Source organism: Musca autumnalis, unplaced genomic scaffold (genome assembly GCF_047663935.1).
Source record: "Musca autumnalis isolate F117 unplaced genomic scaffold, ASM4766393v1 scaffold_1, whole genome shotgun sequence".
In the NCBI taxonomy this organism is placed as follows: domain Eukaryota; kingdom Metazoa; phylum Arthropoda; class Insecta; order Diptera; family Muscidae; genus Musca; species Musca autumnalis.
In genome coordinates, this window is record NW_027411644.1 from 70,886,422 (window position 1) to 70,902,357 (window position 15,936).

General features: G+C 39.5%; 1 protein-coding gene across 3 annotated transcripts in view; it reads left to right on the forward strand.

Annotated features, from left to right (window-relative positions):
• LOC141400922 (A-type potassium channel modulatory protein KCNIP1) overlaps positions 1-15,936 on the forward strand; it is a 195,241-nt gene that overhangs the window by 139,297 nt on the left and 40,008 nt on the right. The window contains exon 1 of one of the 3 annotated variants that reach the window (XM_073980637.1): positions 1,328-1,436. The exons of the other annotated variants lie outside the window; for them this stretch is intronic. The gene's annotated coding sequence lies outside the window, so the exon portion shown is untranslated. Of the gene's footprint in view, positions 1-1,327; positions 1,437-15,936 lie in introns of those variants that run through there. 3 annotated transcript variants of the gene reach the window in all.

Here is a 15,936-nt window from a genome sequence, read left to right on the forward strand (position 1 = left end):
TTTAAGACCCTTTCCTAAGGAATAGTTGCTGTTTTTGACGATTAGGCATCCTTGGAAAAACTCTGGAAAATAAATACTTCATTCCATCAAATAAGGGAGCACCTTCTGTAAATCTAAATCTATAGGTGTCTCCTGCTTTTTAAATAAACACAACACACTTGCTTTGCATGCCACAAAAAAAAAAAAACAGAGAAATAAAAACGGAGGAGTGGCGGCTTGAATGGTTTACACGAAAGAATTTATGGCACAGTGACTCTCAGTAAAACAAATAGAAGTATAAATCCCCCAAATCAGTTGGCTAGGTGTGTTAGAAAATAAAAATCTCATACCCCGAACAAACCAAACAGTGTTAATAAACTCTTTGGTGGTAAAGTTGTTATGTACTCCACCACTGGTTAACAGCCACCATAAACGAGGAGGATTCATGGAAGTTAAACATGTATGCGTGTGTGTAACACAGTCACTTACCTACCTTGCTGAATTGAAATGGTATACAAGCCACAGTCAAAACGAATGTCATGTAATAAAGCTTGTAAATATTTTACTTACAAACCTATGCAAATCTCCTCCTCCCCTCTCTCTCTCTACCACGGAATGATATGTGGTTTTATTTCGGTTGTTGATTGTGAGTACCTTTTATAGTTGTTGCTTGGCTGTGGTAACACTTTTTGGCATGTTCCAAGCAAATTGTTCTCGCACGTTGTGGAAAATTTCCCCTTGCATTCACAAAACAAAATACCACAATTATACAATTGAGATTTCACCAACAAGGCAGTGTGCGTGTGTGTGTGCCTTCACTCTACATGACTAGGATTTTTATTATATTTGACATGTTTGCATGTGTGTGTGTCAGTGACTATGTAAAAGGATTCCCTATGAAATGTACTTAACAATGGCATCATTGCATTACATTGCCTTCACCAGTTGTGTGTTCTTTTTGGCAAGCATTCCAAGCCCTTTCTTTGCTTTGGCACATTATCAGACTCAGACTTTTCAATTGTCTAGAATTTCATTGACTCATGAGGCGGAGGGAGGGCGGAGAACCCATAAAGTCGATCGTGTGTCATAAATCATTGGCAATTATAATCGGCCATAGATACCATTTTATAGACTACATACCCCCCACATACTGCCATTCCGGTATCTGATTTCATGTCATAGTCAAACAACGATGAGCTGACAACACCCTTTTATCGTCGTCAGCTCATCATCACTAAAATCAACAAACCCCGCAGCAAATACCATTTTTCCAATTTAGTTTCGAATAATAATAAAATGAGGATAAAGCAAAGCGTTTTTTGTTATATTTGAGCAATAAAAACGGGTTTTCATCACACATCCGAATCAACGAACCAACGAACAGTAATCACGCGTAACCCATTCGTCATAAAAATTTAGTTTATTGCCAAGCGAATGGCAGATAACGAGCGGAAAATGTATGCGCTTTAAAGTTTTATTTGCTGAAGTTATAAAATAAACAATTTTTTGTAGATTATAAAAAACAACACAATAAAAATAACAAAAACAATAAAATTAGTGTTAGTTTTCTAACGAATATAAGGGACGTAAGCACGTATAACTTCTATAAGAGGAACTTTGGGTATGCTGTCAGATGAACTTTGCCTCTTTACAAGAAAAACTGTGGTCTTATAAAAGGTGACTTCATGACCTACTATAGGAAGAACTGTTGTCCATAAGTAGAAATTTGGTCGTCTAAGTAAGACCTCTTAGTCTTCTAGAAGAATACCTCTTAGTCTTCTAGGAGAAGACTTTAATGGTCTTCCACAGAAAGAAACGACGGTTCTTTACAGTAAGGACATAAAGGGAATTGCTGCCGTGCACCAATGCACGGTGGCAGCAATAAATGCGGCGACCAGCGCTTCAGAAAGAAGTCGCTGGCAGTACTTCGTAGCTGACACTTCTACCAATGACATGAGACATTAGGCATAATCAGGGAATTGAGAGAGAATGTAACACGAGGGCTACACTAATGAAACAGTCCAATTGCAATGTTTACATGTACGTATAAAACTTTTCCACTATGAGGAGCGAGGCCTATTCACCACTTACGCATTGAAACCGGTGAACGGCAACCAATTTATGAGGGAAAGTGTCCCCGAACTTATTACCCAATTCCCTATACACAATACTCTGTGGTTCTGGAAAAACAACATTTTCTACAAGAAGTCCTGGTGTGCATTTGTCAGAAGACCTGGTTGGTTTTTGTAAGACGACCAGGTGATCTTGTATATGAACACTTTTCGGTCTTCTAAGAAGACCTGTTAGTATTCAATAAAAATACCCATTGGACTTCTAAACGAAGATTTGGTAGCAAACTTTCTTTTGGAAGGGTCTTACAAGGCACAATTTCTTCTAGAAAGGGCCAATTCAAAAGGGTCTTAAGAAGCACCCTTTCTATCGGAAAGGAAGTTAAGAAGCACCCTTTCTATTCAAAAGGATGTTAAGGAGCACCCTTTGTATTCGAAAGGATGTTAAGAAGCACCCTTTATATTCTTTCTATTCGAAAGGGTGTTAAGAATCATCCTTCTTTTTCGAAAGGCTGTTAAGAATCATCCTTCATTTTCGAAAGGGTGTTCAGAATCATCCTTCTTTTTCGAAAGGTTGTTAAGAATCATCCTTCATTTTCGAAAGGGTCTTAAGAAGCACCCTTCCTCTTCGAAAGGGTGTGAAGAAGCACCATTTCTCTTCGAAAGGGTGCTAAGAAGGGTGCTTAAGAAGGACCGTTTCTCTTCGAAAGGGTGTTAAGGAGCACCCTTTATATTCGAAAGGGTGTTAAGAAGGACCGTTTCTCTTCGAAAGGGTGTTAAGGAGCACCCTTTATATTCGAAGTGGTGTTAAGAAAGGGTCTTAAGGAGGACCCCTGCTCTTCGAAAGGGTCTTAAGGGTCTTTCTATTCGAAAGGGTCTTAAGGGTCTTTCTATTCGAAAGGGTCTTAAGAGTCTTTCTTTTCGAAAGGGTCTTAAGGGTCTTTTTATTCGAAAGGGTCTTAAGGGTCTTTCTATTTGAAAGGGTCTTAAGGGTCTTTCTATTCGAAAGGGCCTTAAGGGTCTTTCTATTCGAAAGGGTCTTAAAGGCCTTTCTATTCGAAAGGGTCTTAAGGGCCTTTCTATTCGAAAGGGTCTTAAGGGCCTTTCTATTCGAAAGGATGTTAAGAAGCACCCTTTCTATTCAAAAGGATGTTAAGAAGCACCCTTTCTATTCGAAAGGATGTTAAGAAGCACCCTTTCTATTCAAAAGGATGTTAAGAAGCACCCTTTCTATTCGAAAGGATGTTAAGAAGCACCCTTTCTATTCGAAAGGATGTTAAGAAGCACCCTTTTCTATTCGAAAGGATGTTAAGAAGCAGCTTTCTATTCGATAGGATGTTAAGAAGCACCCTTTCTATTCGAAAGGATGTTAAGAAGCACCCTTTCTATTCAAAAGGATCTTAAGAAGCACCCTTTCTATCGGAGAGGAAGTTAAGAAGCACCCTTTCTATTCAAAAGGGTCTTAAGAAGCACCCTTTCTATTCAAAAGGGTCTTAAGAAGCAGCCTTTCTATTCAAAAGGGTCTTAAGAAGCAGCCTTTCTATTCAAAAGGGTCTTAAGAAGCACCCTTTCTATTCAAAAGGGTCTTAAGAAGCAGCCCTTCTATTCAAAAGGGTCTTAAGAAGCAGCCTTTCTATTCAAAAGGGTCTTAAGAAGCACCCTTTCTATTCAAAAGGGTCTTAAGAATCACCCTTTCTATCGGAAAGGAAGTTAAGAAGCACCCTTTCTATCGGAAAGGAAGTTAAGAAGAACCCTTTCTATCGGAAAGGAAGTTACGAAGCACCCTTTCTATCGGAAAGGAAGTTAAGAAACAACCTTTCCATCGGAAAGGGAGTTAAGAAGCACCCTTTCTATCGGAAAGGAAGTTAAGAAGCACCCTTTCTATTAGAAAGGATGTTAAGAAGCGCCCTTCCTCTTCGAAAGGGTGTTAAGAAGCGCCCTTCCTCTTCGAAAGGGTGTTAAGAAGCGCCCTTCCTCTTCAAAAGGGTGTTAAGAAGCACCCTTTCTCTTCGAAAGGGTGTTAAGAAGCACCCTTTTTCTTCGAAAGTGTGTTAAGAAGCACCCTTTCTCTTCGAAAGGGTGTTAAAAAGCACCCTTTCTCTTCGAGAGTGTGTTAAAAAGCACCTTTTCTCTTCGAGAGTGTGTTAAAAAGCACCCTTTCTCTTCGAGAGTGTGGTAAAAAGCACCCTTTCTCTTCGAAAGGGTGTTAAGAAGCACCCTTTCTATTCGATAGGGTCTTAAGGAGGACCATTTCTCTTCGAAAGGGTCTTAAGAAGGATCTTCTCTTCGAAAGGATCTTAAGAAGGACCCTTTGTACTCAAAAGGATGTTAAGAAGCGGCCTTTGTATTCGAAAGGTGCTAAGAAGCACCCTTTCTCTTTGAAAGGGTGTTATGAACGACTCTTTCTCTTTGAAAGGGTGTTAAGAACGACCCTTTCTCTTTGAAAGGGTGTTAAGAAGCACCCTTTCCCTTTGAAAAAGTGTTAAGAAACACCCTTTCTCTTTGAAAGGGTGTTAAGAAGCACCCTTTCTCTTCCAAAGGGTGTTAAGAAGCACCCTTTCACTTTGAAATGGTGTTAAGAACCACCCTTTCTCTTTGAAATGGTGTTAAGAAGCACCCTTTCTCTTTGAAAGGGTGTTAAAAAGCACCCTTTTTTGAGGAATGGTTCTTAAGAGGCACCCTTTCTTGAGGAAAGAGTCTTACGAAGCACCCTTTCTATTCGAAAGAGTCTTACGAAGCAGCCTTTCTATTCGAAAGAGTCTTATGAAGCACCCCTTCTATTTGAAAGAGTTTTATGAAGCACCCTTTCTATCCGAAAGTATCTTACGAAGCACCCTTTCTATCCAAAAGTATCTTACGAAGCACCCTTTCTTGAGGAAAGGTTCTTAAGAAGCACCATTTCTTGAGGAAAGGTTCTTAAGAAGCACCATTTCTTGAGGAAAGGTTCTTAAGAAGCACCATTTCTTGAGGAAAGCTTCTTAAGAAGCACCATTTCTTGAGGAAAGGTTCTTAAAGAGCGCCTTTTCTTCGAAAGAGTCTTAAGAAGCTCGCTTTCTTGAGGAAAGGGTCATAGAAAGCACCCTTTCTTGAAGAAAGGGTCTTAAGAAGGACCTTTTCTTGAGGAAAGGGTCTTTATAAACACCTTTTGTGCTTCGTGATATTCTTCCTGGAAGAAAGGGTGCTTCGAGAGACCCTTCCCAGAGGAAGGAAGCCTATTTAGTGTCTTCCATATCGACTGTATTCTATGTAGACCCATATACCATATCTCAGTTGTATTGGTAAAAGCAAAAAAGAGGATAAAGTCACAAGAAGGAATACACGTACATGCATATATGAATGTATATGTAAGTGAGTACATATAAATATAAGTACTTAACTTCACACTTGACCGTCATCACATTCGACAACAACAATTACAACAAAAACATTTGCCAAAATAATGGTAACACATTTATTTTAAATGGCAACACACAAACATACAACCGGGAGAGTGAGTGGGGGGAGACCCCGCCAACAACCTCCTATGAGAAAATATCCGGCTCTAGCTAATGGAAAAATTTATGCATTCGCAAAATAATGAGGCGATAGCCGTACAATGTGAAATGGGAATAAATACGAGCATTTATTTTCTGCTATTGTTGTTGTTGCTGTTGGCAAAAAACCACAACAAAAGCGGAAAACTCAAATAAACAGCAAAGCCAATGGCAAAAACCCCATCAAAAATGAAGCACTGGCAAAACCCCAACTAAGTGACGGGGGGAAATAGGCAACTAAAAGCCCGCGAGGCACAACCAAAAAATGAATTCTCATAAAATAAACCCCGAAAAGGAAGAAAACAAAAAAAACATTTACTGCGGTTTAAGGTCCATAATGGAGAGCTTAGTTACTTAAATGAGTATTCCATAAACAGAAGTGGGTTTATGGCGATGGATGGTTGGTTGTGCCTTCACAATAACAACACCTTTCCTCCAGAACTGCGGTTAAAAGGTACACAATGGTCATACAGTCGCGTATTTACATTGAATAAGTTGAAGAACAATGTAATCTAGGGGAATATGTGAAAAATATTAACATTTGATCTGAAACAGTTTTGTCGCATGTGAGAATAAATGAAGCAACGCAATGTGCAAGGACAAATGGTTACGAAAGATCTTTTTAGGTTCATATATTGCTAGAAGACCTCAAAACGCTCTTCTTCTACAAATAGAACTTGTAAGGGTCTCTAATTGCTAGAAAACCTCCCAAAAACCGTTTATTGCTAGATGACTTCCTTAAGGTCATATATTTCTGAAAGAAAAGGTGCTTCTTAAGACCCTTTTGAATAGAAAGGGCGCCGCTTAAGACCCTTTCGAATAGAAATGATGCCTCTTAAGACCCTTTCGAATGGAAAGGGTGCCTCTTAAGACCCTTTCGAATAAAAATGGTGCCTCATAAGACCCTTTCAAATAGAAAGGGTGCTTCTTAAGACCCTTTCGAATAAAAAAGTGCATCTTAAGACCCTTTCCAATAGAAAGGGTGCTTCTTAAGACCCTTTCCAATAGAAAGGGTGCTTCTTAAGACCCTTTCCAATAGAAAGGGTGCTTCTTAAATCCCTTTCCAATAGAAATGGTGCTTCTTAAGACCCTTTCAAATAGAAACGGTGCTTCTTAAGACCCTTTCAAATAGAAAGGGTGCTTCTTAAGACCCTTTCAAATAGAAAGGGTGCTTCTTAAGACCCTTTCAAATAGAAAGGGTGCTTCTTAAGACCCTCTCGAATAGAAAGGGTGCTTCTTCAGACCTTTTCGAATAGAAAGGGTGCTTCTTAAGACCCTTTCGAATAGAAAGGGTGCTTCTTAAGACCCTTTCGAATAAAAAAGGTGCATCTTAAGACCCTTTCGAATAGAAAGGGTGCTTCTTAAGACCCTTTCGAATAGAAAGGGTGCTTCTTAAGACCCTTTCGAATAAAAAAGGTGCATCTTAAGACCCTTTCGAATAGAAAGGGTGCTTCTTAAGACCCTTTCGAATAGAAAGGGTGCTTCTTAAGACCCTTTCGAATAGAAAGGGTGCTTCTTAAGACCCTTTCGAATAGAAAGGGTGCTTCTTAAGACCCTTTCGAATAGAAAGGGTGCTTCTTAAGACCCTTTCGAATAAAAAAGGTGCATCTTAAGACCCTTTCGAATAGAAAGGGTGCTTCTTCAGACCCTTTCGAATAGAAAGGGTGCTTCTTAAGACCCTTTCGCATAGAAAGGGTGCTTCTTAAGACCCTTTCGAATAGAAAGGGTGCTTCTTAAGACCCTTTCGAATAGAAAGGGTGCTTCTTAAGACCCTTTCGAATAGAATGGGTGCTTCTTAAGACCCTTTCGAATAGAAAGGGTGCTTTCGAAGAGAAAGGGTGCCTCTTAAGACCCTTTCGAATAGAAAGGATGCTTTCGAAGAGAAAGGGTGCCTCTTAAGACCCTTTCGAATAGAAAGGGTACTTCTTAAGACCCTTTCGAATAGAAAGGGTGCTTCTTAAGACCCTTTCCAATAGAAAGGGTGCTTCTTAAGACCCTTTCCAATAGAAAGGGTGCTTCTTAAGACCCTTTCGAATAGAAAGGGTGCTTCTTAAGACCCTTTCGAATAGAAAGGGTGCTTCTTAAGACCCTTTCGAATAGAAAGGGTGCTTCTTAAGACCCTTTCGAATAGAAAGGGTGCTTCTTAAGACCCTTTCCAATAGAAAGGGTGCTTCTTAAATCCCTTTCCAATAGAAAGGGTGCTTCTTAAGACCCTTTCAAATAGAAAGGGTGCTTCTTAAGACCCTTTCAAATAGATAGGGTGCTTCTTAAGACCCTTTCAAATAGAAAGGGTGCTTCTTAAGACCCTTTTGAATAGAAAATGTGCTTCTTAAGACCCTTTTGAATAGAAAGGGTGCTTCTGAAGACCCTTTCAAATAGAAAGGTGCTTCTTAAGACCCTTTCAAATAGAAAGGGTGCTTCCTGAGACCCTTTCGAATAGAAAGGGTGTTTCCTAAGACCCCTTCGAATAGAAAGGGTGCTTCTTAAGACCCTTTTGAATAGAAAGTGTGCTTCTTAAGACCCTTTCGAATAGAAAGGGTGCTACTTAAGACCCTTTCGAATAGAAAGGGTGCTTCTTAAGACCCTTTCAAATAGAACGGGTGCTTCGTAAGACCCTTTCGAATAGAAAGGGTGCATCTTAAGACCCTTTCGAATAGAAAGGGTGCATCTTAAGACCCTTTCGAATAGAAAGGGTGCTTCTTAAGACCCTTTCTAATCGAAAGGGTGCTTCTTAAGACCCTTTCTAATAGAAAGGGTGCTTCTTAAGGCCCTTTCTAATAGAAAGGGTGCTTCTTAAGGCCCTTTCTAATAGAAAGGGTGCTTCTTAAGGCCCTTTCTAATCGAAAGGGTGCTTCTTAAGACCCTTTCCAATAGAAAGGGTGCTTCTTTAGACCCTTTCCAATAGAAAGGGTGCTTCTTAAGACCCTTTCAAATAGAAAGGGTGCTTCTGAAGACCCTTTCAAATAGAAAGGGTGCTTCTTAAGACCCTTTCAAATAGAAAGGGTGCTTCTTAAGACCCTTTCAAATAGAAAGGGTGCTTCTTAAGACCCTTTCAAATAGAAAGGGTGCTTCTTAAGACCCTTTCAAATAGAAAGGGTGCTTCTTAAGACCCTTTCAAATAGAAAGGGTGCTTCTTAAGACCCTTTCAAATAGAAAGGGTGCTTCTTAAGACCCTTTCAAATAGAAAGGGTGCTTCTTAAGACCCTTTCAAATAGAAAGGGTGCTTCATAAGACCCTTTCTAATAGAAAGGGTGCTTCTTAAGACCCTTTCTAATAGAAGGGGTGCTTCTTAAGACCCTTTCTAATAGAAAGGGTGCTTCTTAAGACCCTTTCTAATAGAAAGGGTGCTTCTTAAGACCCTTTCTAATAGAAAGGGTGCTTCTTAAGACCCTTTCTAATAGAAAGGGTGCTTCTTAAGACCCTTTCTAATAGAAAGGGTGCTTCTTAAGACCCTTTCTAATAGAAAGGGTGCTTCTTAAGACCCTTTCTAATAGAAAGGGTGCTTCTTAAGACCCTTTCTAATAGAAAGGGTGCTTCTTAAGACCCTTTCTAATAGAAAGGGTGCTTCTTAAGACCCTTTCTAATAGAAAGGGTGCTTCTTAAGACCCTTTCTAATAGAAAGGGTGCTTCTTAAGACCCTTTCTAATAGAAAGGGTGCTTCTTAAGACCCTTTCTAATAGAAAGGGTGCTTCTTAAGACCCTTTCTAATAGAAAGGGTGCTTCTTAAGACCCTTTCTAATAGAAAGGGTGCTTCTTAAGACCCTTTCTAATAGAAAGGGTGCTTCTTAAGACCCTTTCTAATAGAAAGGGTGCTTCTTAAGACCCTTTCTAATAGAAAGGGTGCTTCTTAAGACCCTTTCTAATAGAAAGGGTGCTTCTTAAGCACTTAAGACCCTTTCTATTCGAAAGGGTGCTTCTTAAGACCCTTTCTATTCGAAAGGGTGCTTCTTAAGACCCTTTCTATTCGAAAGAGTGCTTCTTAAGACCCTTTCTATTCGAAAGGGTGCTTCTTAAGACCCTTTCTATTCGGAAGGGTGCTTCTTAAGACCCTTTCTATTCGAAAGGGTGCTTCTTAAGACCCTTTCTATTCGAAAGGGTGCTTCTTAAGACCCTTTCTATTCGAAAGGGTGCTTCTTAAGACCCTTTCTATTCGAAAGGGTGCTTCTTAAGACCCTTTCTATTCGAAAGGGTGCTTCTTAAGACCCTTTCTATTCGAAAGGGTGCTTCTTAAGACCCTTTCTATTCGAAAGGGTGCTTCTTAAGACCCTTTCTATTCGAAAGGGTGCTTCTTAAGATCCTTTCTATTCGAAAGGGTGCTTCTTAAGACCCTTTCTATTCGAAAGGGTGCTTCTTAAGACCCTTTTCTATTCGAACGGGTGCTTCTTAAGACCCTTTCTACTCGAAAGGGTGCTTCTTAATACCCTTTCTATTCGAAAGGGTGCTTCTTAAGACCCTTTCTATTCGAAAGGTGCGTTTTAAGAGCTTTTCGAATAAAATGGGTGCTTCTTAAGACCCTTTCGAATAGAAAAGATGCGTTTTAAGACCTTTTCGAATAAAATGGGTGCTTCTTAAGACCATTTTGAATTGAAAGGGTGCTTCTTAAGACCATTTCGAATTGAAAGGGTGCTTCTTAAAACCCTTTCGTATAGAAGGGGTGCTTCTTAAAACCCGTTCGTATAGAAGGGGTGCTTATTAAGACCCTTTTGAATAGAAAGGGTGCTTCCTAAGATCCTGTCGAATAGAAAGGGTGCTTCCCAAGATCCTGTCGAATAGAAAGGGTGCCTCCTAAGACCCTGCCGAATAGAAAGGATGCTTCGTAAGACCGTTTCGAATAGAAAGGTTGCTTCGTAAGACCGTTTCGAATAGAAAGGTTGCTTCGTAAGACCCTTTCGAATAAAAAGTGTGTTTTTTAAGAACCTCCTAAGGGTCTTCTGTTTATAATTACTTTCAAGGGTATTTTTTTGTTAGAAGACCTCCTAAGGGTCTTCTATAGTTAATAGTCTTCCATAGGGCCTTCTATTAATAGAAGCCTCCTTAGAGTCTTATGGAGCTAGGTGACCTTCTAAGGGTCTTTTATTACTAGAAGACCCCTTAAGGGTCTGCTAAATCTGGTAGACCTCCTATGAGCATCCTATAGATAGAAGACATCCTACGGGCCTTCTGTTGATTTAAGACCTCCTTAGGGTCTTTTATTGCTAGAAGATATTCTGAGGGTCTCCATAAAGCCTTCTCTTGATAGAATACCTCCTAACCGTCTGCTACTGCTAGAATACCTCTTTAGGGATTTCTGTTGCTAGAACCTCCTAAGGACTTTCTATTGATGGAAGACCTCTTTAGAGTTTTCTATTGCTGAAAGACTTCGTAAGAGCTTTTAATACATGAATACCTCCTAAGGGTTTTCTATTGCTGGAAGGTCACCTAATTGGCTATTACTTCTAAAAGACCTCCTAGGGATCTTCTATTGCTGGAAGACATCCTAATGGTCTTCTATCGATAGAAGACTTCCTAAGGATCTTCTATTGCTGGGAGACATCATAAGGGTCGTCTATTGCTAGAAGACCGCCATAGGGTCATCTATTTCTGAATAACTTTCTAATGGTCTTCTATTGCTAGAATACCTCTAAGGGTCTTTTATCGTTAGAAGACGTCCTGAGGGTCTCCAATAGCTAGAAGACCTCCTAAGGACCTTCAGTAGATAGAAGACCTGCTAAAGGTCTTCTATTGATAGAAGACTTTCTAAGGGTCTTCACTTGTTAGAAGATCTCTGCTATAGCTAGAATACCTCCTATAGGGTCTTCTGTTAATAGAAGACCTTGTAAGGGCCTTCTATTGCTTGAAGACCTCATAAGGGTATTATATTGCTAGAAGATCTCCTAAGGGTCTGCTATAGCTAGAAGATTTCTCAAGGGTCTTCTGTTGCCTCCTAAGGGCCTTCTACTGACAGAAAACCTCATAAGAGTCTTCTGTTGGCAGAAGACATCCTAAGGATCTTCTGTTTCTGCAAGAACTCCCAAAGGTCTTCTACTGTAAAAAGTCCTTCTAAGGTGTTTTTATTGAAAGAAGACCTCATAAGGGTCTTCTGTTGATAGAAGACCAACTAAGAGTATTTTATTGCTAAACGACCTCCTAGGGACCTTCTTTTGCTAGAAAACCGCCTAAGTGCCTTTTACTGCAAGACCTCCTGAGGGTTTGTATTGGTAAAAGACCTCCTAAGGGTATTTTATTGCTAGAAGACCTCCTAACGGTCTTTTACTGCTAGAAGACATTTTCAGCGTCTGCATTGGTAAACAACCTTATAAAAGACTTTTATTACTAGAAGGCCTTATTAGGGTTGTCTATTGCTAGAAGACCTTCTGAGGGTCTTTGGTTATCAGAAGACCAGCTGATAGACTTCTATTGCAAAAAGATTTCCTAGGAGTCTACAATAGATAAATAAATTTCTAAGGGTATTTTTTGCTGGAAGACCTTTTAAAAGCAAAAACCACCTTCAATAGCAAAACCACCTCTCGTCAGACCAAACTTACACTCTACCAGACGTTGATACTACCCGTACTTATGTATGGATCTTAAGCATGGGTACTTTTGAAAACAGGTGAGGCAGAACTTGGCGTTTTGGAGAGAAAACTTCTTCGAAAGATTTATGGATCAATATGCATTGACGGTGAATACCGGCGTCGTAGGAACCACGCGCTGTACCAGCCAACCGACATCGATATAGTAAGACGTATCGAACTACAACGATTGCGTTGGCTGGGCCTCGTCAGCAGGATGGATAATGATGCCCCCGCCAGAAAGACATTTGAATACGTGCCACTCGACTGTATACGCCCCAAGGAATGGCCAAATCTCCGATGGAAAAACCAAGACCAAGTTGAAGAAGATATCACAAATCATGGCATCCAAAATTGGAGAAGTAAAGCAAAAGATCTATCTATTATTTCGGCTTATGTAACAAGACGTTCTGTTTAGTATAATAGCCATCTAAGTAAGTAGACCTTTTAATGGTCTTCTATTGCTAAAAGACCTCTTAAGGGTCTTCTATTTCTAGGAGATCTCCTAACTGCATTCTATAGGAGAATGCCTCCTAAGGGTATTCTATTGCTAGAAGGCCTCATAAGGGTTTACTATAGTTATAAGACCTCCTAAATGTCTTCTATGGGTAGGATACCTTCTGAAGGGGTTCTCTTGCAGAATACTTTCTAAGGGTCATCTGTAGTTTCCTGAAGGTCTTCTGTTGCTAGAAGACCTCCTGGGGGTCTTTGGTTATCAGGACACCAGCTGATGGTCTTCTATTGCAAGAAGACCTCCTAGGAGTCTACAATATATAAAATAACTTCGAAGGATATTTTTTGCTGGAAGACTTTTTAATAGCCTTATATTGCTAAAAGACCTCCTAAGGGTATTCTATAGCTAGAGGACACTTTACGTTGTTGATAGAAGACCTTCTTAGGGTATTTTATTGCAAAATACTTCCTGGGGATCTTCTGTTACTAGGAGACCTCCTTAGTGTCTTCGTTTTGGCTAGGGTGTTCAATTTCTAGAGACCTAATAAGATCTATTTTTGGAGGTCTCCGAAGGGTCTTTTAATGATAGAAATCCTCCCAAGGGTCTTCTAGTGATAGACGATTTCCTAAGGATATTCTATAGATAGAAGGTCTCGTTAGTATCCTCAATAGATAGAAAACATCTTCAGGGCCTTCTATAAAAAGAAGACCTCTGAGTGTCTTCTCTAAATAGAAGACCTTCTAAGGGTCAGCTTTAGAAAGAGAATCTGTGTCCTGTATATTTAAAACCTCACATAAATGAAGTTTAAATATTTTTGTTTGAATATTTATCAAACAAAATCCTCAGTAAATTGTACTATTCCAAAACTCTGTTCAAATATGTAAACTTTCATCATTGAAGGATATTTGTATCCGTGTATGTATGTTCGAATATTTATTCTTTCCATTCATCAATTTTGTTTAGTTTCAAATCTTTCCCTTTCCTCTCTCTCTCTCTTCCCTTGCCACTCTCTCTCTATGTACACTAATCAAGACAAATCCTTATTCATTTGTTTAAAATGTCAAAATTGTAAAGCTGTTAAGAATGGATGACAAGCTTTGGAAGAGGGCAATGAGAGGGTGAGAGCGATAGAGTCCATGAATTTGAATAAAGTCATGTCGGTGTTAGTAGGGATTTTGTAAGTGTGTGAACATTTCGAATTTGTGTCCTACATACGACGAAGGATAAATGCATCACAGCCTGTGATTTGGTGTTAATTGCTGTTGGGCTTTATGGCTTCATCGACGAAGCAAAGTTAGGCGGGTCTTAACTTATCAATGAAGGAAGAGTTTTTGTGAATGAGAGATGAAGCAGAGGAATTATGGGAATAGTGTTAGCGAGATTTAGAAATATGTTAGAATCACTTTTTTTTAAAATACACAAAACAATTAAAGCAACGCCTATTCTATGGAGGGGGAGGGGTGGCCATCACCATTACTCCTAAAACTAACTAAGTTTAAGCCTTTTCCTCCCCTCCCACAAGGCAATGTTTCATTGCACACAAAAAAGAAACTCTTGTTCCATTTGCATTGCATCGAAGCAGAAAATACCCAGATATGCTGCAGTTTTTGGCAAGCATTCATATCAAGGATCAAAAACTCAGCCATCTGGAAGGATATTAAATACGATAACAGTTGCTCAAATACACACACATACATGGTATTTATGTACGTACGTAAAAGAAAGAAAATAAGAAGAAGATTTCATTTTCATTGTAACACAGCAATATTCTGTGTCCCTCTAAGGACACCCACCCACCAATAACAACAACAACAAATGCAATGTTGATAATGTTGGTAAATACATAAAAAAACGACGAACATGAAAATCTTCACTTCATGGCCGAGATGACAAAAGTGGCAACATTGTTTGCCATCCATTCAGCAAGCAAGCCAACCATATAACATGTCCATCCGTTCGTCCGCCTGTCCATTCATCCATTCTGATAAGAAAGACGACGACGACGATGGCTGTAACGGCAGCAAAATACAATGTAATGAAACTAAGTGAGAAAACGATTAAACCATGTAATTTTTCGGGGTTTACAGCGAACAGGGGGGGGGGGGGTGAGATGGAATAAGAAGAAGACCTTTAAGACCAGAAGCTACCACACGTCAGCATTCCATGTTACATCTTTGGGCTATGGGTGGCGGGTGTGAAAAGTCATAAATTCTGGAAAATGCCAAAATAGCACTAAAAAAATATTCAACATTTTATTTCCTCAAAGTAATGAAATAATGTTCGGCCATAGAGCGCGGCGGCGTATTGTAAGCAGTTAAACGTGGAAGAGATGTTGATGAATGTAACGAGAGACTCTTGGGAGGCCATCTACAATAAAAGAACCTTAGAAGGTCTTCTATGAATTCAAGAACCTTAGGAGGATTCATATCAATAAAATAACCTTGAGAGGTTTTCGAATATATAGTAGACCCTTCAGAGGCCTCCCATCTAAAGAAGATCCGAAGGATGTCTTCTATATATAGAAAACCATTAGTAGGAGGCACCCCTTAGCAAGTCTCCTGGCAATAAAGGAGATCCTTCATAGGTCTTCCTCCTAAAAAAGATGCGAAGGAGATCTTCTTTATATACGCAAGGCCATTAGAAGGTCTTCCAGCAATTTAATACGCTTAGGAGGACCTCTATCAATAGAAGACCTTTAGGTGATATTTTTTCAACACATGAACCCTAGGAGGTCTTCTAACACAGAAAGAAGACCCTTCAGAGTTCTTCTCTCAATAAAAGACCCTATCTTAAAAATACCCACAGTAGGTCTTCTATATATAGTTTCATTATGAAGTCTTACAGAAAAAGAATACCCTTAGGAGTTTTTCTGGTTCTGGTAATAAAATAACCCTTCTATATCAAACCATTAGAAGGAGATATTTGTGCAATATCTAAAGAAGACCTTTAAGAGGACTTTTTAATGTAGACTATTGAGAGGACTTTGTAGGCTTTTTAGCAACAGAAGACCTCTAGGAAGTCTGCTATCAACAGAAGAACCTAAGAGAGTATACTAATAATTGAAGACCCTTAGTTAGTCTTCTATCAACAGAAGACCCTTAGGAGATCTTCAGTCCATAGAATAACCTTCGGATGTCTGCTATCAATAGAAAATCCTTAGGAAATCTGCTATCAATAGAAGACCCTTAGGGGTCTGCCATCAATAGATGATCCTTATGAGGTCCGCTGTCAATAGAGGACCCTTAGGTGGCCAGCTTTTAAGAGAATACCCTCTGGAGACCATCTATCAATAGAAGGTTCTTAGGAGGTCTTCTATCTATAGAATACCCTTAGGAAGCGTTCTATCAATA